This window comes from Micromys minutus (assembly GCF_963924665.1).
Source record: "Micromys minutus genome assembly, chromosome: 10".
Lineage (NCBI taxonomy): Eukaryota > Metazoa > Chordata > Mammalia > Rodentia > Muridae > Micromys > Micromys minutus.
The window spans coordinates 9,112,919-9,140,540 of NC_137979.1; the positions used below are offsets into that span (position 1 = coordinate 9,112,919).

At 40.3% G+C, this 27,622-nt stretch overlaps 1 pseudogene across 1 annotated transcript in view; it reads right to left on the bottom strand.

Moving 5' to 3' along the window:
• Positions 1–1,711: 1,711 nt before the first annotated feature.
• The window catches only part of LOC308426307 (phosphoglycerate mutase 1-like), a 39,387-nt pseudogene continuing 13,476 nt past the window's right edge, over positions 1,712–27,622 (bottom strand). The window contains exon 3 of the transcript in view: positions 1,712–2,579. The product of the transcript in view is annotated as a phosphoglycerate mutase 1-like (transcript). The remainder of the gene's footprint in view (positions 2,580–27,622) is intronic.

Sequence of the window (27,622 nt, forward strand, 5' to 3'; positions counted from 1 at the left end):
TCAGTTAAATCTCTGGCTAGAGTTTGTATCAAGCAAATTAATTCTAGTTATTCCTCCTAATTCTTGCTGGCAGAGGACAGGAAGTTTACCATCTGTTCAATTGTGCTCTGGCAATAGGTAAACATGCTATTTCCCCAAGGCCATGAGTGGAATGCAACAACACTCGGGCAGAACTGAGGTGGGGCTCTGATGTTCTAGTAGGGAGAAGCCATGAAGAAAGAATAGGAGCTTGCTTAATGACCTGGGTCAAGGACCTTGCAATCCCACAGCAAGCAAAATTGAGAATTCTTCAGGGCTGGCCATTTTGTGTTAAATAACCAATCTTGGGATCTTCCCCAAGGGAGACTATTTTTCCCCTTCTCAACATCTCTTGGGTGCTTATAGTTCTTTAAGTAGGACTGAGGTCTCAGGGGCTCTTCCTTGTCCATATGACATGTCTACTGATGTTGTCCATGTTTGGTTCATGCTTGAGCAGTCAGGTTGCTGAAACTATAGGTGCAGCTTCTGAGTCTGTTGGGAGATGGTCCCACAGCAAACTGCTGGTCCTCTGGTGCTTACAATCCTTTTACCCCACTAAACACAATGCTATATTTTTCCATGTTATTTCTGTACTGTTGATCCTGTATCAATACTGCCTTAATTACTTAATCGCTGTGGGTTTAATTTTTGAAAGCAGAGAATTAAATCAGAAAAGTCAAATATTGGGAGTATTCTTCAGCTGGTCTTTACCTTTATATTTTGAAACAGTGCCTCATGCTAAACCCAAAGTTCTTTGATTTAGCTTAGTTAGCAGACTAGCAAGATATAGAGATCGTTCTTTCTTTCTTTCTTTTTAAGTATTGCACATCACTCCTTTATTATACTGAACTGGAAAGAGACTTGGTTATGCCCAAACACGTTCTGAACCCACACGGTAGGGTCAAGCAACTGGAACATGATTAGATAGTGAAAGACAAAAACTTGGGCACGATCAAGGGGCCCTTCACCTCTACAAAACAAGGCAGGGGGATCCAAACACAGCAAGAGGTACACAGAGTTTATCCCATTTGATATGAGAAATGGCTTATTTTTCTAGGGACCACATAGGACTGTTTCAACTGCCACTAGCAACCTCAGAGTTGCTTTTGTGTGCTGGTATCTGTATATATACTTAAAAAAATAAAAGTAAATGTAGACTTGACAAGATTGATCCCCACTTTCTAGGGCCAGCAGCTCTTTTAGGGTTAGAGAGAAATTAGGGTCTTTCAAATCACCATGAGGTTAATTTCACTTTCCACTGGGATGACTATGCCCCCAGTTACCTAATTGCGGGAAGAATGCAGGACAGGTTCCAGGGACAAACTGGACCGCAGCTTCTAATTGGTCATACCACAGTGCAGTGCCTCCCTGACTTCTTCCTAAGCAGACCCTTAGTAAACAAAGAACTAAAAAAAAAAACTATAATTACTACCTCTCAGCTCTCCTGGTACAGGGAGCCGTCCTTGGATGTAGACAAGAACTTGCACCCCCAGGGGTGTTCTTCTGACTAGATTCTATGAAGGGAGCGGATGCAGGAGATAAAATACTAAAATGAAAATGGAAGCCACAGGTCCCCATCTGCAGCTACAACTTAAGATCCTAAAGATGTAGTCAGTGTGGCAGGTGCTGGGGAGGGTGCAGGAGGCAGGAACAGGCAGGAAAGGGTGCAGGGTAGGAGCCTGCCTCCTCGCCTTCACTTCTTCACCTTGCCCTGAGCAGCCACAGCTTCCATGGCTTTACGCACGGTCTCCTTATCTCCCAGGAACTGCATGGGCTTGATGGGCTTCAAGTTCTTGTCCAATTCATAGACAATGGGAATGCCCGTTGGCAGGTTCAGCTCCATGATGGCCTCTTCTGAAAGACACTCCAAATGCTTGACGATGCCCCGCAAGCTGTTGGCATGGGCAACATTTAAGACTCTTTTCCCCTCCTTGATCTGGGGCGGGGGGCAATTTCTTCATTCCAGAAGGGCAGCACTCCGGGAATAATGTCCTTCAGGCTCTTTCAGGAGGGCAGCTGGTCCTCAGTAAGGTCTGCATACTTGTGATCCTTGCTGATGTTGCTGCAGAAGGGATGATAAGACTCCATTGGAGGCAGCGGGACATTGTAAGATCGTCTCCAGATCTTTACCTGTGTCCCATGATGCTTAGCAGCAGTTTCTGCTTTATTGAAACCTGTTAGACCCCCATAGTGTGGCTCATTGAGACTCCAAGTCCTGACCACCGGTAACCGCATCTGGTCAATGTCATCCAGGACTGTCCAGTGGGTTCGGACTGCAATCTTTTGAACAGAGGTGAAGCAGAAGTCAAACTCATAGCCAGCATTTCACAACGCCTGCAGGCTGGGCTTTGCCTCCTCGTCGCCCACCGGCTCAGGCTGGCATCGTACCAGCCTCTAAAGCCGTTCTCCGGGTTCCAGGCGCTCTCGCCATGCCTGATCAGCACCAGCTTGCAGGCAGCCGTGGCGACAGACAGAGACTGCAGCAGCAACTGGGGTTCGCTGAGATCCTCCTTATGCCTGAGCACTTGCTGTAGGGATCTTTCTATCCCCACTTCTTTTCTCTTTCCAGTTATGGGGCCTAAAGCAGCTACTGCTGCACAAAGCCGTTACTTTTTCTCTTTTTCCTGTTCTCACCTCCTCCTTCTCTTCTTTCTATTATTTATTTATTTGTTTGTTTGTTTGCACTGAGTCAGGGATGCAAACTCAGGTCCACACGTTTTCACAGAAAAGCACTTTCTTTACTGAAGCCGGAGCCATCTTCTTAACCCTCAAACATTTCTCAAAGCCCGTATTTCTCAAGAGGTGTTTGTGAGAGAAGACAGAACAGCCAATGAGCCAGAGCTGCATAGATCATGGTAAAGAAGTGGGTATTGCTGAAAGCCAAAGGGGCTTAGTCCCCAAAGACCAGTGGTATTCTTTCTGTTACCCACCTCTAAAGTTTTGGCTTAGAATGTGTATGTTCACTCGGAGTTCTCAAGGATCAGGCATTCTCAAGGACTCAGAGCAACAGTTCTGAAGTCAGCCTAAGCTGAGTTACACGTATCTGAAGATTCATCTTTAATGAATCTGCCTCCAAAGTGTCCCGCTCATATGACTGGCTCTGACTGTGGAGATATCTTTCCCAACAGATGTCCTTACAGACCCACCTGAATGTCTTTACAGCATGGAGGCTACCTTGCTCCAGAGAAAATGATCCAAGAGGTTAGAGAAGGCATTCAATGGCTTCAGAAACTAGGCTAAGAAGTTTTGCTGTACTGAGTGTGAGTTCCCTCAGTCAGAGCCTTCATTTATTGAAAGACGGAGGGTTTCTGTGAGGTCACTTACACTATGGCTAGAGTCTGGCTTCATTGATATCCTTCTGATTTCTTGCTCACTGAGTCATTGAGGAATATTCTTGCTTAGAGATGTCAATAAGCAATTTGGCTATGTTTTAAGTCCGTTATACCAATCAAGCTACAGGATCAAAAGTCTGTGTTTCTCCTGGTGCTGGAGAGATAGAAAAGCTGCTGAGATACCCTTAAATAAGCCTCACTCCCCAAGAGTCCTCAGCCCAAGGATAGGAAGATGCTTCAGTGGGTGAAGTGCTTGCCACATAGGCAAACACTGCTATCTGAATTTGAGTCCCAAGTACCTATATTAAAAGCTAGGCACATGTCTGTAGCTCCTGAGCTTAGCTTATGGTGCAGAAACAGATGGATCTGGGGGCTGTCTGGTCAGCTGAGCTATCTGTTGGTGAGTTCCAGATTTAGTGGGAGATCTTTGAAAAATAAAGTAGAGAAGTGATTGAGGAAGATGTCCCAGTAACAGCCTTGGGCATGTACATGCATTTTCACTGGGATATAGACATTCATGGACATGTAGACACAACACACACATATACAAATGCAAGCAAATACAGAAAATACATAGACCATTGTCCATAACACGAGTCAGTTACAGAATGCTAACCTTCCCATTTCTCTAAGGCTTCCAGTCACCAAGTCTGGAAGGCAAACCCAAGCCAGGGTCCTATTTACTAAGAACTGGGTCTTTATAGCTCTGGGTTTGGAACACATGGCAGTGAATTTTTTTTTCTCACTGTCTCATCACAAAAGATTCACACAAGGCTTAGAGTAAGAAGATTAGTTATGGCCTCTACCTAAAATAGCACACACACAAAAATAATACAGAACTCTAAGATTGTACCCCAAGTGCAAAGCTCTTGATGTAGGAGTGTTTGGAGAAGCAGGAAGACAGCACGAACTTGAAGAGGGGAATGGATAAGTTTGGAGAGGTGCCATGGATACCTGTTTAGTGTATATATAGCCGAGGATTTCAGAGGCTTTCTAATGCAGCAGAAGGCACCAGAACATTCAAAGCATGGGGAGACAGGACTATGACATCTTTAATGAGGATCAGTTTTTCTGTTTGGTTGTCCCATGCTCTGCCAGAAGGATATTCACCTGAAATGTCTCACTCACATCTTTGTTCTGATCAGAGTTCCCAGAGTTCCCAGAGTTCCCAGGTCACTTCAACAAATAGGACCTTCTGAACCACTCCACCTACAATACCTTTTTATAGCCCTGATTCTCTATTCCCTTCCTCTGCTTTGTTTATACAACACATGATATCTGCTGTTACATTTAAGTGGTGTGTGTGTGTGTGTGTGTGTGTGTGTGTGTGTGTGTGTGTGTGTGTAGGTCAGAGGGTAGCTTTGGGTGTCCTTTATTAGGCCTTTTATGCTTTTGTGAGACAAAGTCTCTCTCAGGCCTTAAACCTTGGTAAGTAAACTTGGCCCCACCACCACTGAGTTGCTAGAAACCTACCTGTCTCCATTTCTCATCTTGCCTGTGCTATGGTTATAGGCACACACCTATATTTCATGCTCATTGTTTTTTCCTTTCTACTTTACTTTATGCTTTTATTACTTGAGAATTTTATTAAATATTTTGATTATTTTTACCTTCCCCCCAACTCCACTTAGATCCATCCATTCACTACCCATCAAACTTTGTGTCCTCTTTTTTTTCATCCATTAAATATAATTTTCACTGTCAATATATGTTTGAGTGTGTGGCTTTACACTGAGCAAGGTTGACTTATCAGACTATATTTGTAAAGAAAGCTGACTCTTCATTGGGAGGTGAGCTAATGTATAGGCAAAACAACAACTCACTAGGAATTGCTTTAACACTGTGACCATTTAGCAAAACAATATTAACAGGTTCTCTCCTTGGGCCTATGAGCTATGTATGGGTTCTTGCCCTGACAGTGGTAACAGGTGTATGTATCATATTGTGAAGTAGATTTTAAATCCAACCAGAGAGCCATTAGTTACTCCCATAATGTTCATACTGCTGTTGCTCCAGGCCATGTGCATATTTTGGTCAAGCCCCTCCCATTTCTTTCCCTTCTAATACCTCCCTTATATTGATTATGACTCATTCCTCTCAATTTCACATGTTCTCAGCCTTGCTCCTTTTTCTTTTCTAATCCACTGATCCTAATGTGTTCATGGATACAGGATCATGTGTTAGAACACAGTAGCCTCTCATGGACCACATCTCTGAAGAAAACTAACTCTTCCTTTCCCAGTGGCCATCATTTTTTAACTGTGTCTTAGCTATGGGTGAGATTTCCTGACCTCCTACTCACTTCATGCTGAAATCTTTCTGGCTTGATTTGTAATCATTCACTGCCTCTGTCTGTTAAAGTCTTTCTACCTACCTTGTCAATGATCCCTAAGCCCTGAGGGATGAAGATGTGAAACAAATGAGCAATTTGGGGATGAGAATTATGTAATTTCTTATTCTCCGCACCTTGACCAGCTATGTCTCCCCAGATTTTTACATGGGTTCTAGAGAATAAACTCGGCTCTTCATACTTGTAAGACAAACATTGTGCTAGCTGAGCCAATTCTCCTGCTCCATTCACAGGATAAACAATATTAATTATGCCAGCTTCTCAAGAACAGGTTTCTTTTCTAAGCATTTCCAAAATCCTATCACTAGGCAGAATATATTTAAAATCAATATTTGTTGATAGTAGACTGTTGACTACAAACTGAGATTACATTTATTTTTACATGTAAATAACTCTCATTTCTAGGTCTCAAATATTTTGTTTGGCTGTGGTCAGATGTCACAACAACAACAACAACAAAAACAACATCTTACTCATTAAAATTGCTGCATATAAAGATGTGTTGAAGTAATGCTAAAAAATGATGTTTGAGATTGACAAGGATGTGGGTGATCAGTTTGCCAGGTTGGTCAGGTCCACGATAGGAACATGTGCTCCCCACAAGTTCTGCAGCTTGCCTCTTTGCAAGGATTTTGTTGAAATAGGACTGTTACTGCCCTCAGCTTTCTAACTCCCTGATACTTATTTATTCCAAAGAATCATGTGTCCTTTTTCTTAACCTCTTAATCTACCAAAAAAATCAGTAATATTTTTATTGTCTTTATTTTTGGTGTGAAGATTTAGAAGATATGCATTTTGCTCCCTTAAAGCAATGATCACTGAAAGCATGTGCTCAGAAATGTTGACTGCTTTTCTTACAATGATGGCAATAATAATTGTGGTAACATAAGGTTTTCATGGATAGCTATTAAACAGCTTCACCCACATTGAATAATATAGATATTAAGTGAAATCAGAGATTTGTGTGAAGCAGAAGTTTATTGAAACAGTATGATGGTTATATTGTTAACTTGATTGTAGAGTATTAAGTACCTTAGTGCTTTAGTAAAGTGGGGGGGCATGTGTGTGTGTCCCTGTGTGCTTGTGTATATGTATGTGCCTGTGTTTGTGTGTGTACTTATATGTGCTTGTATGTGTGCCTGTGTGCATGTGTGTGTGTGTGTGTGTGTGTGTGTGTGTGTGTGTGTGTGGTGTCATGTGTACCAATATACCCATTCTCATTTTCATATAGGATTAACTGAGGCTAAGAAGACTTACCGAGGTCATGGAAAGCTACATCGCCTGGCTAAGATTCATACAAGCTGAGCACCAGCATGTCCACATCTTCCTTTTTCTGCTTTCTGTTCTGGGAAGACATGATCAGGCAGCCTCCCTTTCTTCTGTTTATCCTGTACCAGTCTTAACTCCATGTCTTGTTTGCTATACATATATTTTCAAACCATTCCAGAATCAATGTCTCCCTCTCTTCTTTAAGTTGCTTCTTGGCTGTTATTTGGTCTCATGATTGAGAAAAATTAACCAATACTAAGGTTATGAGAGGGTGGAGCTTGAAGAGCAAGTTATTTGTCTCTGGTGACACAATGGAGTCTTCTGGAAAGACAAAGAACCCTCCTCCTCACCCTTTTTTCTCATCCTGAAATACAAAGAACACTGTGAGAATGTGAGCACAGAGGCCCCTGCTGGATCAGAACTGTCTGCCAACTTCTTGGACAGTGGAACCAGATCCAGTGACCTTCAGAGATGAACACCAGATGTCTACTGTCTATCTTGGTTAGAGTCACCACAGGCTTCTGCCTGCCTCACCCCTGTGTGACCGAGGACAGCATGTTTTACCTTATCACCAGCTGTCCCCAGACTGTTACAGTCTTTGTGTAATTAAACCTGAGGTCTTACTCCCTGTGGCTTAGAAGGTACCACCTGTAATTAGTCTACTTGGAGATGTCAAATTTTTGTATTTAAGATATCAAGCATGGTTTTGTTCCCTTAGGATAGAGAGACTAATATAAAATTCTAGGCAATACATGCTTAGTTTCAGTGTTGCACCAAAAACCACAGGAAACAATTTCTTCAGTCCAATTAGCATAGAAAGTCATGGCATAAACCTTCCATACTATGTTAAATATGAAGCTAGGCAGCCTGTAAGCCACAAAAGACATGAGATGTGATTTTAAGGAACCTTTTCTATTAAAAATACGTTTGGAAGGCAACATAAAACTAACTGCTTTTGACCAGCAGAAGAGAATGTGAATTCAGGGTACGGTAACAAAGGAAAGAAAAATCGTGCTTCAGATCCAGATAGAAGAAAGTTTGTATCTTGGCTTTCCTGGTACTTGGAAGTGTGGCCATAAACCCCTGCCCCCTCTCTGACCCTCAGTTTTCCCCTTTGCTAGTAGCAAGACCCAATCCAGAGAGGTTTAATATGAAACTCAATATGAAAAAGAAATACTTTAGTGTTTGTATAGAACACTCTCGCCATGACTTTATCCCTCAGTGGGCCTCCATCATATACACTTATGTGCTAAACAGATAATACTGCACTGAATATGTATGAAGTTAAGATTCCAATAGAAAGATGGCCCCTGATGTCATATAGGGAGTTGCTGTGTGAATGGCCCCATGTTGAAGCAAGGAACCAGGTACATTCAGGACTTTCCAGCCAATGAGATAGATGGGAAGTTACAAGACGTGGAGTGTTTTCAAGAAAGCAGTCATGCTATATGAGTCAAAACAACCTGCAACATACCTTCATAGGTGAGTCAGCTCAATACATGCTGGGTATTACTGGTGACTTTAAACAATTCGCTGTCTTGGGATGTCTTCTAAGTGTACTGTGTGGAAGAGTCCAGGATAGAGATGGGGCAAAGTGAGCCAATGAGGACTGGACATTTTAGATGGAGCAGAAGCTGGCCTGACTCAGTTGCTAACGGAATAGGATTTAACTAAAGTAGATAAAAATAAAACCACTACATATCTCACTCACAGCACAGACCAGGAATCTCTTCTAACCATTTCCATGAATGACAAGTGTTCTGGCTGGTTTTGTGTCAACTTGACACAAGCTGGAGTTATCATAGAGAAAGGAACCTAAATTGAGGAAATGCCTCCATGAGATCCAGCTGTAAGGCATTTTCTCAACTAGTGATCAAGTAGGGAGGGCCCAGTCCATTTGGATGGTGCCATCCCTGGGCTGGTAGACCTGGGTTCTATAAGAAAGCAAGCTGAGCACGCCAGGAGAAACAAGCAAGTAAGTAACATCCTTCCATGGCCTCTGCATCAGCTCCTGCTTCCTGACCTGCTTGAGTTCCAGTCCTGACTTCTTTTGATATGGAACTGTAAGCTGAATAAACCCTTTCTTCCCCAATTTTCTTCTTGTTCCTGATGTTTTGTGCAGAAATAGAAACCCTGTCTAAGCCTAGGAGGGAGTCTTAGTTCAGGGATTGTCATATCATATTGGCCTGTATGCATGCCTATGGGGGGAGTCTTAATTATGATACATAATGATGTGGAAAGAAGTAACCATCTACTGTGGGTGGCACCATTACCTTGGCAAGTAGTCCTGACCTCTGTAATTATGTAAGCTAAAATAAACCCTTTTCTCTCCTGTGTTGCTTTTGGCTGAAGTGTTTTATTACAGCAATAGAAAGTGAACCAGAACACCAAGACCAGTTGTGTGTATATGTGTTTTCTGTCCCATGGCCTTGCCATAACATCTCCTAGTAGATTTCTCATTTCCTCTTAAGTAAACCCTCCTTTCTCAGGTTATTTTAGGCTGTGTAAGTTGTCACTTAACTCTGAGCAAGATAGTTATCATTAAATAAAAACAAAACAAACTAATACACAATCCCAGGAAGAGCCACATTGCCATGGCTCTGGTTTTAACTGCCATGAGAGAGACAACTGTGGTTCAAGACACTAGGCATCTCCAGGGCTCAGCTCCTTCATCTACGGAACAAGAACAGTGATGTATCTTAATACTCAGAGGTGCTATGAGCACCAAATGGCACTTAAGACATAAAGTGCTTAGCAACAACCTGACATTTTATTAAAGGGTCATTAAATGTCACAAAATTAAATCAAACGAAAGGCATTGATGCCTATTTAGCCAGCCTCACACAATCTCCCTAGAGGAGACATTTTAGACAGTACAATTATAAAAGTTCTTGTCTACATTACAGGTTGTGGGGTTACTGCTCAGCTGAGGAAGCTGCCTGGGGTGTTTTCTTGACCTGTGATTTCCAGTGCATTCTTGGGAGTCAAATATTTCTGTGCCAGGTGCTATTCAAGCTGACAAGTCACTGACCTATGATGTATGAGTCTTAATTACTATCCACAGGTACTGCCTAATACTTCTGGGTTACACTTAGAAGGCCATATGGCAAGCAAAGGCATTTGGGATGAAAACATATTGTCAGAGAGATGGTTCTCTGATATGTCTGAGCAAGCCTGACTGTGAAATTAAACTTTAAAGTTTAATCCAAATACATGCATGCAATTCACCATTTTAGACAGAACCACATTCTAGAGGAAACTCAAGTTCAGAGGTCAATCATATTTCTGGATACGGCAGTCAGAATTTGCCTGAGCTCAGACAAATCACTGGGCTCTCACATGCCCCAAATTCCTTATAAAAGTGGTAATAATAACTGGAAGGAAAGTGAAAGACAATGAGATGAACTATAGATATTCCTTGCCATAATTAAAAATGAATATGAGGTTAGAGCTCTGCTGGCACTATGAGTTTTTTATGAACCTGTCTTCTGCTTCATGTGACCATGACTCATTTAGTGAGTCTTTGATTCATCCATAATAAAAGGAGGCTAATAGGGTCTATCCCACCTGGAGGATTCACTCCTTCAATAAATATTTTAGAGTCTCGTCTCTAGAACTAAGATGGTTTTTAGAAAAACAATATTAAGCAAGAAATGCACAGGACTTACTTTAAAGCTATAGAAGTTTCAAGAAAACAGAAAGATGAAACTAAGGGAATCACAGGTAGGAATGTAAAAGAACATATACAAAAAATCGTGACAGAAAATCCAAGGCAATGAAGAAGGAAGTGCTTTGCAATGGATAATGAGACAATGATTCAAAACAGGTTGGCTTTAACTTTGTCTTAGATTTGCTCTTATTTTACCTGCATGTGTGTTTGACCACATTTATGTCTGTGTACTGGGTACACGCTTTGCTCATGGAGGGAAGAGAGGGCATCAGAGGCCCTGTAACTGCAATAAATGGAGATTGTAAGTTGCCATATTGGTTTTGTCGACTGAATTCAAATTCTCTTCGAGAGCAGCAAGTACTCTGAACTGCTGAGCTGTCTCTCCCACCCTAAACTTTGCTTTTACTAAACAAGGGTAGCCAAGAATGGCCTGACAAATGTCAGATGGAGGTAACTGCATAAACCAGTGCCCCGTTGGGAATTAAATTAACTGGTTGAATAGTAAACGGTGACCAGATATTCTCCAGGCTCTGCGACAGAGACAGCACAGACAACCCCTGGCTGTGTTGCCTATGGAGAGCGATGAGGAAGGCAATGGCATTTAAATCACTCAGTATTGCACCAGGCACAAATCAATGGCCCACATGTAGCTGGAAGTCATTAGTGTCACTGTAGCAGCCATGAAATAAAATTAGCAGTGAGCTTCCCTGTGTAGCCGGTGCAATCCATCTTCAAAGCAAGGCAGGGTAGGGCAGTATTTGCTTCTTTCTTAAGAAGGGTACCTCTCTGCCATTTTTTGTTTTATAAGAAGAATAGTTCCAGAGGCTGGAGAGATAAATGAACAGTTAAGAGAACTTTCTGCTCTTCTAGAGAACTCAAGTTACAATTCCAGCACTCATATCAGTAGATTAACAAACACTTGTACTTTCAATTCCAGAGGACTCGACATCCTCTTTTGGCCTCTTCATATGCATATGCATGGTGTTTAGACACACACACAATAGATAAATAAATAAACAAATAAATAGATAGATAAAATATTTAAATAAAATCTAAAAAGAACATTTTAGGGGTGTTGGTTTAGACTCTAGAGCCCCAGCACGTAGATTATAGAGGCTTGAGGATCAAGGTCCTCCATGACTACATAGCAAGTTTGAGAACAGTCTGAGCTAATGTGTGACCATGAAACTGTTTATATTAGATGACTAGAGTCTGAGTTTGAAGAATTGGTTACTACACTGAGAAAACAAGCCTTTGGACCAAAGGCTTCTCCTCCCACAGATGCCAAAGAATGCTATCTTCTGCTGCATATGCACCTGGGGCCATGGGTCTCTCCATGTGAACTCATTGGTTGGTGTTTTAGTCCCTGGGAGCTGTGATGTATTTGTTTGGTTGATATTTTTTTTTCTTCCCATGGGGTTGCAAGCCCTTTCAGTTCCTTCAGTTTTTTCTTAAGCTCCATCATTGAAGTACTGATGTTCAGTCTAATGGCTAGCTCCAAGCATCCTCCTCTGTATCAGTATGGATCTGCCAGAGCCTCTGAGGAGGCATCTATATCAGGTTCCTGCCAGTAAGCACTATTTGGCATCAGCTATAGTGTGTGGGTTTAGTGGCTGCATATGAGATGGATCCCAAGTTGAGGCAGTCTATGGATGATCTTTTCTCTGGAGGATAACTGCTCTTCTTATTTTCCCTTTATTTCCTTCCATGAGTGTTTTGTTCTCCTTAATAAGGACTAAGGCATCCACCTTTTGGCTTTCTTTCTTTTTGAGCTTCAGAATTTCTATGAATTGTTTCTTGGATATACTTTAGAAGCTAGTATCTGCTTATCAGTGAGTACATACCATGAGTGTTCTTTGGTGGCTGGATTACCTCACTCAGGGTGATAGCTTCAAGTTCCATCTATTTGCCTACGAACTTCATGAAGTCATTGTTTTTAATAGTTGAGTAGTATTTCACTATATAAATATACTGCAATTTCTGTATCTATTCCTCTGTTGAAGAGCATCTGGGTTCTTTCCAGATTCTGGCTATTATAAATAAGGCTGCTATGAACATGGTGGAACATGTGTCCTTGTTAGATGTCCTTGTTAGAGCTTCTTTTGGGTATATTCCCAGTAGTGGTAGAGGTCAGTTCTCAGGATTCTCACAGTGGAAGGAATACACTGTGTCCCACAAACTGTCCTCTGACCTCTATGCACAAGCCATGACAAGAACAGGCACACAAAAACACACACAATAAATTAAAAAGAAAACCTAAGGCATGGATTAGGTTATATGTAAAAATGACAGAATATTTCAGAGAAAACATATGGGTGCAGGAAAACATTAATATTTGTGCATTACTTTCTTCTATTTTTACTGTGACAAAAAAAGAGGAAAGAGTTTCCTATGGTACAGCGTCCAAGGTTGCTGCTCATTGTGTTGGGAAGGTAGAGTGGCAGAAACTTGTGGCAGCTGGTTACATAGTGGTCATAGTCAGGAGGCAGAGAGATTAATGATGCTATTTGGCTCCTTCTCTTCAGTCTGGGATACCCAATTCATGGAACAGTGTGGACAAGCATTTAGGGTAGTTCTTGCCATTTCAATTAACCTAATTTAGAAACTCTTTCACACACACCCAGAGGTTTGTTTCCATGGTAATTCTAAATCCCATTAAGTTGACAATCAAGATAACCATCAGTTTACAAATCTATAATTAACCACATTTTTTACAACAGTGTTTGTGAGTCTTATTAATTCACTCCAGGAGCTGTTTTACCTTTATATTTCAAGCCATCCTGTCTGAAGTCTATTATTCCCCCATATTTGATCATCTGATCTACCTTGAATAACTGACCTCACTCCATCAGTGCCTTGACAATGAGCGTGCAAAATATATGAACATGTTAAGAGACTTTTCAAAATCTTACCTTTTAAAGGCAAGATTTGCATTTTTCTTTGTAATTAATTGCTAATGAACATCTATTGTAGGGCCTGGCATTTAAAAGCTGCAGCAATCAGCATGAGGCTGATTTACACAACAGCGAAGACACAGAAACTCTACTAACATGCATGCAGATTGCGTTAAAATTAGCAAACTAAAACTTAATGGAAATTTACTTTGGGACAGAGACAAAATTGGAGTCTTCAACTTTTTTAATAAAACATTTTTAATTAAGTCTCTGGAAAGCTCATACACACATACAAATTCATTTTGACCACATTCACCCTCTGCTCCTCTTCCTAATTCTTCTCAAATCTATTTTCCAAGCACCCCCTAAATGTTATGCCATATTTTGCCTGGTTTTACAACTCACTGAGTCCAGTTTATGTTGCCTATAAAATTTGGACTCAGACCCATCCTCTGGAGCATGGTCTGCAGCAAGGGGAGGGGCATGTCTCATGAGCCCCTCCGTTTTCCTGCTGGAATGTTGGCTGGCTTGATCTTGAGTAAGTCCTGTGCAGTCGGCCAGCTGCTGTTGAGTCCATGAGTACAGTGGTCCTATCATGACCAAAATCTTTAATCTCTTGCATTGAAAAAATTTAGGGGGGGGGAGGAAAAAAACTTTTAAAACATTTACAAAAATTATGTTTGACTCTGGACAAGTCTCTGTACCAATATCATCCATATCACAAAAGATTTTTCTAGACCATTAAAACGTGAATTTTCAGATTTCTAGGTCCTAAACTATGATTTAAACTCCAAACTTATTTAATGAATATTCTCGTAATTTTGATGCATGTTAATATGCAGAAACTATTGATTCAAGCCAGCATTATTTTTCTAGTGAGGAAGCCAAGATACTGGGAAGAAAATGTGACATTACTGTCGAGTTAAAAAAAAATAGCTAAGAATCAAAGTTTGATTTGTGTTATCACTTTTGTCTCTTATATAATGTTTGCTCTAAAATACTATATTCCCATGGAGCCACCAGCATACAATTTTCCTCAGAAATTTCTACTGATAAAACAATTTGTTAGTAAATTGGCCTAATATTTACATGCAATATGAACACATCTTCCTTAAATTCTTTCCAGGTTACTTAGATGCCTAATACAGAGTAAATGTTATATCTCTTGGACCGAGTTGTATTTAGAACAATGTAATAATAAATCAGTATGTGTTCTATATATAAACATTTTTTAGTGTTTGTTACATGTGGCTGTTGAAGACTATAACACAGAGCCTACTGCAACTGTACCCCCTTGGTACTGAAGGCTACCTGACTGTAAGCTATGTGTTATTTAGCTACTATCACCTTTCCACAAATAGTCTTTATCTCCATTTTGAAGGTGAAAAAAAAAAGCTAAGCAAGAGTGACACAGGGAGAATCTCATTCAGAAAGAGGTTGAGCTTCCAATTCTGTGGTTACCATCTGACTAACCCAATGATTATGTGAACTCACAGAGTGTAGAACTATACTAACATCTTTTCCAATATAACTCTGACTTTCTGTTACAGTGCCTCTTTTTATTGGTAGACACAGCAGATCTCTCTGTAGACATCCCGTTTTCTATCAATTTAATTAACTCCACTACTTTTTAAAACTTCAGTAACAAATCCAGAAATAACCTTATCGCATCAGATTGGCCAGAGAGATATTTTTACTTTTTAAATGTTATAGATACTTCTTTTTGTACATTTGAAGCTGTTGTTTAAATTTTCAAGAAATATTTTAAGTAGTGTTCATGTATTATCTTTGAGGCTTCAGGCTATGTTAGTGGAAGTTACTATTTTGGAAATCTGGAAAAAATTAAAATGCCATGTGGTACGAGAATAACAGAGAAAATATAGATTGTTTATAGAATTGATTTTCTTCTTGAAAATAGATGCTGATAGCAATTGTTATTATCAGTGATCACTATCATTTACAAATATCCAACAGAAAATTTATCCAGTGGTAAGTTACTTTATAGAGAATATCTCTCCTAATTCTCATTACGATTATATGATACCAAGGCCATTATAGACAGAGACTAGTCATCAGTGATGGATAAGTTTGCTAGAGAGAAAGAGTATGTAAGAATGTTTCTCTTGGACCTTTTCTTAGAGAACTCCACCAGTGCCTAGCTGTTGAGTCCTACACAATACTGCTGTCTACACAGAGCTCTGTCCAAGCCTTGAGAGCTCCTGCTAGGAATCCCAAACATGCAAGTTAATAAAAAAATATAGTTCTAGAGCCAGATTGTGATGGGATCCTTTCTCCCAGTGATTTGGTGAATGAGAAGAGCAGGCAAAGAACAGACTGTTTCAAGGAGACAAAAGAGCATAATAAATCACAAAGGAGGTGACAGGACAGCTGAGGAATTGGGGAAATGGAAAAGTATTAAAATGAAACAGAGTAAGAGTCTGAGGGACCCCATGGTGGCTGCCCAGAAGCAGCCTCCAGAAGACCATGACTCTTTAGTAAGCAAAGCCAAGGATGCTGACATGGTTGATATTACAAACCAGGAGCTCAAAAGTCAGCTTGTTAAGTTTTCCAATGGCTTTAAAGAAGGAATAAACTAGAGGATGAATGATGAAATTAGTTCAGGTTGTGAATAAGAAAACCAGCAAAAAGTTAGCAGCGCAGAAGGCAAGCCAAAACCACTAAGGAAACAATCCACAAGGAAATAGAAATTTCTGTACAAAATTAAATCACAAAGACAACAACAGACTAGAAATATTAGAAATGCAAACCTCAGTAAAATAAATATAAAACACCCCCAGAAGCATCTCCAAATGACTAGATCTAGCAGAGGAAAAATATCAATTCAACACAAGGTTGAGGAAATGCTGCATTTAGATACCAGTCCCCCCCCCCCCACACACACACACTTATGATCACAAAATCTGAGACATGATCAAGAGGGAAATCTTAAGACTTTATGAGGACAAAATGGCTTCAGAAATAAAATATAAGGCATATAAATATTCAATAATTCTATATTATAACCTTTTGCAAATATGGAAGGGAAGGAGATATCCAAGCTCAAAAAAAACACTTAAAAAAAGATATATGATCAGAGAAAAATCTCCAGTGACACACAATCGTTAAAAAACTAGCAGTACAAAAATGGACAAGTATTAAAGGCTGTAAGGGAAAAATAGCACGTAAAAATCAAACACATCAGAGTAATTTCAGAGTTCTCAGCAAAAACCTAAAAGCCAGGAAGATGCGGAAAGATACATTTGAAGGCTTTAAAATAAATAACTGACAACTAAGATGGCAGGACCCACCAAATTTACCTTTTACACTTAGGAGAAAGAAAAACAAATCATGAGAAGCACAGGAAGGTAGCAGTTCAGGACTACAGAGTCAGCACTGTAGAAATATTTCAAAAGCCAACAACCAGAGTAGAAAGAAAGATGACCTCAATGACAAGAGCCCAGGGAGGGACACATATCCCAGGATGAATGGATGGACAGAGGAGAAGCAACTAGGGATCAGTTCTATCCAGCTCAGCACCACAGCAAACCCATTGTATATTCGAGAACCAAAGAGCAAGAAGTAAACAAGCTCGTCCGAAAAACAACACCATGGTGACTACAAGAATCAGCAAACCCTTGTCACTGAAGGCCATGGGTGTAAATCATGACAGTTCTCCATATGAGAGATGTGCGCTGAGCAGAATGGCAGGATGTTTACTTCTGGGTTGGGAGTACTCTTGTTTTCCTAAGCTCTTAAGGTGAAAATGAATTAACCGGGACTGTTGGGATATTATAGCAATCTGAGCAGAGAGTTTATAGCTATCAGTATATGGATTTAAAACCCTAGAGAATGCAAAAAGAAATGAATAAATAAATTCACTTCAAGAGCTCAGAAAAAGAGCAACTTCCAAAAATGAAAGAAGAAAGCAAGTAAGCATATGTGCTAGCATCTATATTGCCATCCCTGTCTAGTTCAGCAGATAGTGCATTCTGACATATATATCAGTGTTTCTTTTCGGCTAAACCATCAGTGCATGATCACTCTTTACTATTTTACCTCAATGTAAAATAATTCAATTATTACATAGTTTAGAGAACAGTCCTGAAATACTGTTTAACAGTATGGCTGCAGCCAAGCAATCAACTCTCTCTCTCTCTCTCTCTCTCTCTCTCTCTCTCTCTCTCTCTCTCTCTCTCTCTATCTATCTATCTATCTATCTATCTCTGTCTCTCTCTGTCTCTTTCTCTGTCTCTCTCTCTCTGTCTCTATGTCTGTCTGTCTCCTTACAAAATTATAAGTAAAGAAGAATGTTTATTGAAACCACATTTTACAGCTTGAAAAAGCACACAGAAACCTAAAATATTCCTATAATTTAGGGTTAGGCTTACAGTATACTGCGGCTGTTTATATCAAGCCTATACAAGTCCCAGCACAGGTAGCCCACAATCAACTATAGCAATCATGAGCTATGCGTCAATAAGTGGACATACCTGGGTGGAAACAAAACTTCATCTCCAGACTCTGGTAGAAAAACAAACACAGCTTAAGGTAGATAGTCTGCAATATTTCTCTAAATATCTGTGTAGAACATTCTTCCACTGTTGTGTCTTGGAAGTAAAAGTGTGTCTGCCAGCCCCCCACCCCCGCTATTGAACCCAGCAGAAAGCCTTAGATATATTATGAATACCTGAATATTTGAGTGAATAAAGAATGACTAAAAGATTGACGCTGAGGAGGGAGAGGCTTCTAAAAGGTTTTTCTATTTTCTATGCTTCACTCTATGCATTTATCGATATTAGTAATTTATTTGCTCCATGTTTTGCTTTCGAAATTTGAATGATCTGAAATGATGACAGCCCCATTATCTTTCAATGGATGTTTAGCTCCTCTCCTTTTTATTGCAATGGAGTTTGCCTATTCTCTTAAGTTCTGAAACTTATCACACTCTCTCCCTTAACCTAAAAAGTCAGAGGCGTCTAGAATCCCGATGACACTGCAGGACTAAACATTTATCTATGACAGACCTGACCGGGCTAATATCATTCTCTTCGATGGGAACTTGTGAGTTTTAAGTTTTAATCTCTGCTGTGGGAGTCATAAACTGTACACTTTGAATTTATGGACATTCAGTGAGGACTCTGACAAAACAAGCTCATCGCTGAGAGAAATGGATGAGTTGGGCAGAGAAACATAGACATCACAGGAGGCCCAGGGAGGACTTGTTCTGAGCTCTTGATGATATTTTTTCTTCATAGACCTCTTGAATTTGCAGGTGTACTGGCTATTTTCCTTACTGCAGTGATAAAGAACTTAACAAAGTTTAGCTTCAGTTTAAAAAGGAATGCTGTCTACCTGGTGGGGATAGTGTGGTGAGGGGAACATGGAGTGCTTAGTTCATTGTGTCGTGTAGAAAAGCATGGGGTGCTGGAAAGATGGGATAGAGACTCGCTCCACTTGCAGAGGACTCAGTCAGTTCTCAGCACTCATAGCAGATCCTTAAGGCCACGTCATCGATAGCTCCAGGTACAAGAGACCCAGCTCACATGTGGGGACACACACTGAGAGGGGGAGCAAGAAAGAGAGGACAGGAAGTGGGTCCAGGCTAGAGGACATGAAGTCCCACCTACTCACTTCTACCAACAAGATTCCACTTTCTAAATGTTCCAAAGACACCCAGAACACCATCACTATTTAGAAACCTTGCTATAACACAAGGGCTTTTGGGGGGGACCCTTCACATCCATACAATATCCACATAGCCTCCCTCTCCTGGGTCCCAGGAGACATCCTTTTATATTCTAATAATATGTCCACTCTTTAGTACTGCCCACCTCCAGCTGGTTTCTGTTAGCCATCTTTAGAACTCCATGGAACAAATCTGCTTATTCCTTTTTACTACTTTATAATACACACTGTATTTCCCATGGCCAGGTCAAGCAGAACTTTCCAGACTGGCTCTTGACCCCTCTGTGTGTATTAACAGCCCTACATTCTGCTGTGAACCTCACCACACCTGGCTTTGAGTTCATATAACTTAGGTCAGTAGATATTTCTTTAGAGAAGCTCCTCAAGGCCTTGGCACCCAATATCATGACATAGTATGGACCACAGGCTTTCTCCCAGCATGCACAGGACCATACCTTGATGTCTTCCTCTTCTTTCCTATCGATGGATTTCTAACTCATTTTTGGCATGATCAGCATCTCTCACACAATCACATAATAGCCATTATCAAATCACCCAATGAGTTACTCTATTCAGATTTGTGTCCTGCTGAATGTTATGTTTGCATATTTTAGTTGTTATAATCCTTTTCAAAAAATTCCAGGACAATGAAAATGTAGCCAGTCTGATGGGTTGATATGTCCTAAAATCCAAAACCTCCATAAAAGACAGGAGGAATAAGTGGGTACTCTGACCACACACAACACATGTGAGCCACAAGTTGTAAATTAGCAAAAGCACTGAGCTAATCACACTTCATTTGAAATTGTTAGTGTACAAGCAGATATCAGGCAGTAGAAACTGCCTTCAGAATTACAGGCTTTTTATAGTTATAAATCCAAAAAATATCTCAAATCAAAATAACTCTTCCCTATTTAACTGAGTTCTTATGCATTTATCATTTTAATATTCTCCCCCACTTGAAGACATTTTAAAAATCAGGGCCAGCTCTTGAATTGAGAGACAGAGAAATTGGTATTAAAATAAAAGTAATGGGACTGGAGAGATGGCTAAGCAGTTAAAAGGATTTGCTGCTTTTGTAGATGATCTGAGTTTAGTTCCCTGCATCTTGCTGGGAAGCTCAAAGTACCTGTAACCCCAGCACTGGAAGATCCAGCTTCATCTTCATTACTATTCCATACCTACACACACACACACACACACACACACACACACACACACACACTTGACCATAAATATTAAATAAAAAAAGGGATATGACCAAGGTAAGAAAGCCCTTGCTATATTGCAATTAGAACTCAATGCTTTGAGCTGCCTGATCCAAGCTAGTTTCTCACAACTTTATTCATTCCCTTTGCTCCTAAGCCTTCCTAGACTTTAACCTCATGGACTTAGCAAACTCTAACCCCTTGCCAAACCCTAGTAAAGGTATGCAAAAGCCAAAGGAAATTTTGTTGGAAATTGATCTCACAGGCAGAAATCAAAATGACATCAGTTACAGTTAATAGCTGGTGCATTGTCTAGAGATAAAGGTTGGCTCTGTCTCAAACGAGGTCAACTTCTGGCATCCACATGAAATAAATCCGAGACGGCTTATCTTTGTGAAGGAAGGAGACTATAAAATCACAATTGCCAGGATGGAAGAAAATTGAAGCTGATTTCCATGGCAACAAAAGAGTTATGTGGGTGAAATAGGGGCACATAAAAATCTATGTTTGCCACGTTAAAGGGAGAAAAATGGCAGGCAAACAAGAGACTGACATTCATCAGGAACTCCCTCAGAGGGCGACTGCCCCAGAGACTCCTGCAGGCAGGAGTCAGCAAGGAGACACGCCTGACTGGAAGCCAAATTCTGGTTTATTTTTCTCTTCAGATGTCCTGGGCTAAGGAAGAGGAGCACTATGTGAACTTGGGGCTGTTCTTTTAGTATTCAACGTGTCTCTCATCAAAAGACTAAGGCTATCAGACACCTTAACAATACCAGAAATGTTTTTAAATCATCACTTTCCTTTATCCTAAGATCCATGTATCAGCCCATTTTCACCCTCCTGCCTTAGTCTTTCTCTACTCTTTTTACTGAAGTTATTTCTTATTTACTTGTTTATTCATCTATTGACTTATCTATCTAGATATCTAGAGTGTGTGTGTGCATGCATGCCGTAGCAGCAGAGGACAGCTGCGGGAATCAGTTCTCTCCTCCCAACATGTGGGTTCTAAGGTTCAGGTTTGGTGGTAATCACCTTTACCTGCTGGGCCACTTCTCAGATTCTTCCCGCCCTCCCATTCTTATATCCCCCCCAATCCTTTTGTGATTTAAGTGTTTATTAATACCAACCCAGTATAAAACAACCTATAGTTGGTGGTATATACGTCCACCTTCAAAATTTTTAGCATGACACAATAACTCTCATTTTTCTGGCATGTACGCAAACACATGTCATATTTCCAGCACTCAACAAACTTTATGTCCCCAGGACCTCACCTTTTCTTGGAACTTCAGACTTGTCACTCCAATAGTTTCTATGGTCTGTGTCCCTCAATCCTTTAACTCTTTCTTGCTAACCCATCTCTCATTGAGGGTGGGGGTGTAAACCCCATGCTAGAAGCTTCCCCTGGAAGTCCCCTGTCACTTCAAGGGTCCACAATCATGCTTTCATCACAACCTCATTAATGACTCATAGATGCTTATTGTACTGAACTTCAGTTCCCTGCTCTCACCCGCTGCCTGGCCATGCTTCGTGCTGATTCGCAAGTTTATCTGTTGCCAAAGGCTTGGCTTCTAGCCTCTAGTCCACATTCAATACATATTTATATGCTGAAATGAATTCAAGATAGACATTGCCTGTGAGTGTTTCCCAGGTACCTGCTGGGTGCCATGTCTCACTCAAAGCTTATTAGCTCTAGTTAAATAGTTCAAACATTTTCATTTCTTATGTTCATGTATTATAATAACTATTATGATTCATTTCTGTATTTTTCATTATTTAGGGTTTCCAAAACTTCAAAGAAGTTTTTGCTTTATATACATATACATACGCATAAGCATGCACACACACACACATATGTATGTATGTATGTATGCATGTATGTATGTATGTACATGTTTCTCACATCTTTATTAGTTCCCTTTACTCCTAGGCCAACCTAGAATTTCATATCACGGGTACAGTGAACCCTAGTCAAGGTATGGGAAAGCCATACCATAAACATATATATAATAATGTGTCTCAACTTTTTCACCTAAGGCTAAGGAATTATAGCAGAGGAGGGAGAGTAAAGACTGTAAGATCCAGAGGAACAGAAAGTTTGCTATGGGATTGTATATTCTAGAATGTAGAAAAATCTAGGCCTATGAAGCCCCACCAACATGGCATCCTGAATAAGACAAGAACAATGGTGAACAGGATGACAATAATATCAGTGTGCATGCTAACATGGAAGAGAGAAAACTTGTGATGCCTCAACCTTACACAAAGAACTACAGGCAGCTGGGAAAAACTGAGAGTGGGAGAAACAGTCTTTGGCAAGCAAAAGCCTCCTCTTGGTTATGCAATACCAAGTAGCCATGTCAGCTCTGAGACTGTATACATACAGGTAACATTATATGGAATGAGCAGAATATATATATATATATATATATATATATATATATATATATATATATATTCAGCTGCTACCTGTTCTGAGCTTTCTCACGCCACGTGCATGTTCATGGAGCCGCAGGCCACTGGGCCAGAACCCCTCACCCTGGCTGCTTCTCTACCATGCAGTCCAAGAGCTGCCTTCTCCTGGCTGTCTCACTTCGAGCCAAGAACTTTGCTCACAGCCCAAGTAAAATCATGACTCAACAATCAATCATTTATCAATCAGATTTATATGTTAAATTCTCAATCCACAATCAATCTACACAATAAGCTTACATCCATTTGGCAAAGATATACACTGTCCACCTAGATAAGACAAATTGACGTATAGAAACCCTTGAAAATATTAATATTTACCTATCGCTAATTAAGACCACCTGAATCTAGTCCTTCTCGAGCTCCATCTTGATTTTCCTCTTGCTTCTCCTCCTCCCCTCTCTTCTTAAACTTTTTCCAGCCTACCTTTCCTTCTCATCCAATGATAGGCTGGAATCATCTTGCTGCATAATGACATCATCCTACACACACACACACACACACACACACACACACACACACACATACACGCACACCACACCACACACACACACACACACACACACACACACACACACATACACACAAGCCATCAACAATTGGCAGGAGGTAAAAAATGCATGAGGTAAGTCGGAGAAAGGAAAGGGAGGAGGAGAGAGGACATTTATATCATTATAAATATATTAAAAATGTGATTATATTTTAAGAATAAAAATATTATTAAAAATAAAACAATTATGGGCACATATGAGTACAGGTACCCTAGGAAGTAATGGCTCCCTGAAGCTGGGATTGTCCACAGTTGTAAAACACATAGCATGGGTGCTGGGAACCCAGCTCCACCCCACATGTCTTTAAACAATGACCTGCTTCTTAAGCCCTCAAAGGAATTTCTTGATGTTATATATATGTATACATATAAATTGTTCAAGATGGAAAACATGAAGAAACACACAAATAGATATTCTATAAATCCTATATATCTTTTGGCTCAGGAACAACTGTTTAAGGATCACACCTTAGATTAGAAGCCGGACAGAAAGGAGAGTGTACAGACACACAAAACTTACAAAAATATTCATGGTGATGTAATAATAATCATCCTGAGCCAGACAGGACGTGTTTTTCAATGGCAGCGGAATGGAGCAGGAGATGACCGAGGTCCTTTCCCAATAAAGACCTGACATTTTTCTTCTGAGAGAAAGGAATCAGAAATGAATTGACACATCTCCTCCATCCCGAGAAAGCATCAAACCAAACTCATGAAAATAAGAGAGAAATTTGAGCTACTCTTGTCAGACAGAGGACCACAGCTCAGGACCATGCAAGTAAGAAAAGGGCCTCCCAGTTCCATCTTTTAAGAGAAGTGAGGAAGTTCTTCACTTTTCTAGTGCCCCTACTTTTTCAAGGAGGCTCCAGATATACTGATTTTTGTTACCTATCCCTGGAGCTCTGGTGGCTTCAGCCCACTCTACCTGCTCCAGGGGACAGTGGAGGCAACATCCTATGGGCTGGTGGAGGACAAGGATGGGACATTGTTTTCATTAAATTCATAGCAAGCTTTCAAATTCTATGTTAGAGAGAAAGACATGGTCTTTGCATTCCGTGTGCAGGGATCTCCAGAGAATGGCCTCACAGCTATCCTCACAGCTAGGAAGAAAAAGGAGAAATGATTGACTCTGTCTGGGAGACATTACTTCCTTCCCCAACATTCTCTAGTTTCCCTCTCAGTGCACAACCAGAAGACAAAGTCTGTGGCTGCCTGTTACTTCACAAAGAGAAAAAAAAGAGTTTTTGGAGGCTTCCGGGGTCTCTGGGATGACTGGTGTCTTTCTGAGCCCACTCTATGAACAAGAGGTGACGCAATTGATTTATCTGCTGTGCAGACACCAAAACAAAGAGTCAGGCACAAGGAAGAATCAGCAGAAGATCTTTGGAACAAAGGAACAAGAAAGATCTCCCGGAGCAGGTGCTAATGAGGATCATGATTCACCTGATGGGGGAGGAAACGGATCCAGAGTACTAAGTGTGAGCAAAATGATAATGCCAGCAAAGGGGTTTCAAATATTAAAATTCCTACCTTTTAATATCCCTCTATATCTTATAAAGAAAGTGTGAAGTGTATTCAGAAATCAGGTTGTGTCATCCAGTTCTGCTTAGCAACCACGAACAAGAGCAAATTGCCTGTGCTGCCTCCCAAAACTTAAAAATAAATAAATAAATAAATAAATAAATAAATAAATAAATAAATAAATTCCAAAATTGAAGGTCAATTTCTCCCAAATGTGTTTAAGCCCAGCACAATTCAGACAGAAAGCAAAGCTAGTAAAAGGGACAACAGAAGATTAAACTTTTTAATGGTGACATGGTTCAAACCCAGAGCATTCACATATATTATGAAAGTACTCTACTACTGGCCTGTACCCTAAGCACCATACATTATAAAGCTAAAGACCAATATTCTCTATGAATAGGAAATTACTTAAAAGTTCTGTAGCAATTAACATTGTACATCCAAATGCTTCCAACAGTAATAAAGCGGGGTCAATCACTGTACAACACGTGGCCCAATATGATGGTCAGTCTACATGAGGCATACTATCAGAATCTAGGGTAAAATTACATGATCATTCTGAGGAATAATAGTGTCATTTGATTACAACAAAATGCTCTTCTACAACAAAATCTCTGAATAACTAGAGACAAAAGAAAGTTGTCCCAACCTAATAAAAGCTATTTAGGAAAATCCCACAACTGACCTAAGCAAAGGGGGAGGGAAACCTTTCCTCACGCAGCAGCAGGATAAGAGAATCCACTCCCCACAGTACTGGAGGTCCATGCCAAAACAACTAGGCAAAAAAATAAAAAAGAGTTAAATAGTCTGGATTTACACATGACATAATTAGATGTGAAAAAAAAAAAGCTTTACAATGCTCCATAAAAGTCTGTTAGGTGTCTTGAACAAGTTCTGTAAATTAAGAGATGAAAGCCAGTGGTGTTTTGATATCTTCACAATGATCTAAAACTGAACTCAATTAAATGATCCCATTTTCAACACCATCAAAAGGAATCAAATACAAGGAACTTAACTAAGGAAAGGAAAGTCTTTGTAATGGTAACTATAAAACAAATTAAATAAGACACAGATACATAGAAGCATCTGTTTTCACAGACTGGCAGACTTAATAATGCGAAATACCCAAGGCAATCCACATACTCACTGTAATTCTCAAAATCTGGATGGGTGGGCATTTCCAGTGGGAAAGGAGGAGGGAAGAAAGGAATGAAGACAGGAGGGGGAAAGGAGGTAAGGGTTGAGATAGGGAAAGAGGGGGAGATGAGAGAGAAAACAACGGAAAGAAAAATCAGTGAAAGAAGAGGGAAAGAACTGAATGGAAGATGGAAGGAGAGAAAAGGGGAAAAGGAGGACAGAAGGAGAGAGGGAAATGAAACGAGGGGATGAGGGAGGAAAGTGAAAAGATGGAATGGAGGGAAGCCAGAAAGAGTCACATACAGAAAGGAAAATTTATAAAATGACAAAAATCAGACACCAGTTTATTATAAAAACATTAGTGAACTTCACGATACAAACACTACATATTTACAAACATACATATTGGGCAACAACCCAGAAACAAACAAATTTGACAAAGACCTAAAACCAAACTAAACAACAACAGAAATGGAAATCCTGGAGACTGAGAATAATGTGATTGGGGAAAACAATTCAACTGCAAGCTTCAACAGCCAGCCCCATCCAGTTCAGGGAACAATGGTTGAGTTCAAAGGCAGAACATTTGAATTATGAAGTCAAAACAATAACAAATAAAATGCATGACATGGAATGAGGAAGGCTGTGGGCACAATGAGACTGTGAAAAACCGGACTATCGCAGGACTCAGTGGGAAGCATGTGAAGATTCAGTGCTGAGCTTGCGTCAGGTACAGGATGCTGACAAATGTCCCATTTAAAGACTCACTCCCTGGGACTGGCTTCTTCATCCCATGCACTATCTCCACATTTACCTCATCTCTTGGAAATCTCATCAAATGACACATCTGTCAGTGGGTGGAGGCAGACCTTTGGGATCAATTCCATTCGAAAATTTCCAGTTTCCAACTCTCCCCTGAGGACCAAAAGCTTCATTCACTCCATAAACCTCAAGAGACACTTTCCCACAATACCAAAGCACTGTGGCTTGCACATCTCTTGTGCAAATGGAGTCTTAGACAAGCATGGCCACCCTGGAAGCCAGTACAGGGTTATTAAAGTTAGCGCTCTCATTTCTTAAGTGTAATTTAAAGCCAAACTTGTGTCAAAGAGCAATTAAGGTGACAACTTTCCTCCCTAATTTTTCTTTTCTTAATATACCTGTTCAAAATAATGTGAGAGGGCACCTCCAGGATGTCCTTGAGAGCTGGGTTCTGACAACCACACTAAAATCCTTGTCATGCTTTATTTAACATCATCTTCATAACCACTCAAAGTGTTTATAATTATAACACCCATGTGAACTGTGGGACCGAAGGATTGAAGTGGTTCCTGTAATTAATCCTTCGCATCTTCCAGAAGGCAAGTCAAGGACTGGAGTTAGGAAATTATGAGTGAACATGTGCTTCCTCCACACCCCAACTCGTTCATGGTTACATGGATGTTACTTGACAATAACTGGGTGGGAGTAGGGGAGGGCTTTAGAAGAAAATGCAGACTGCATGAGGTCAGGA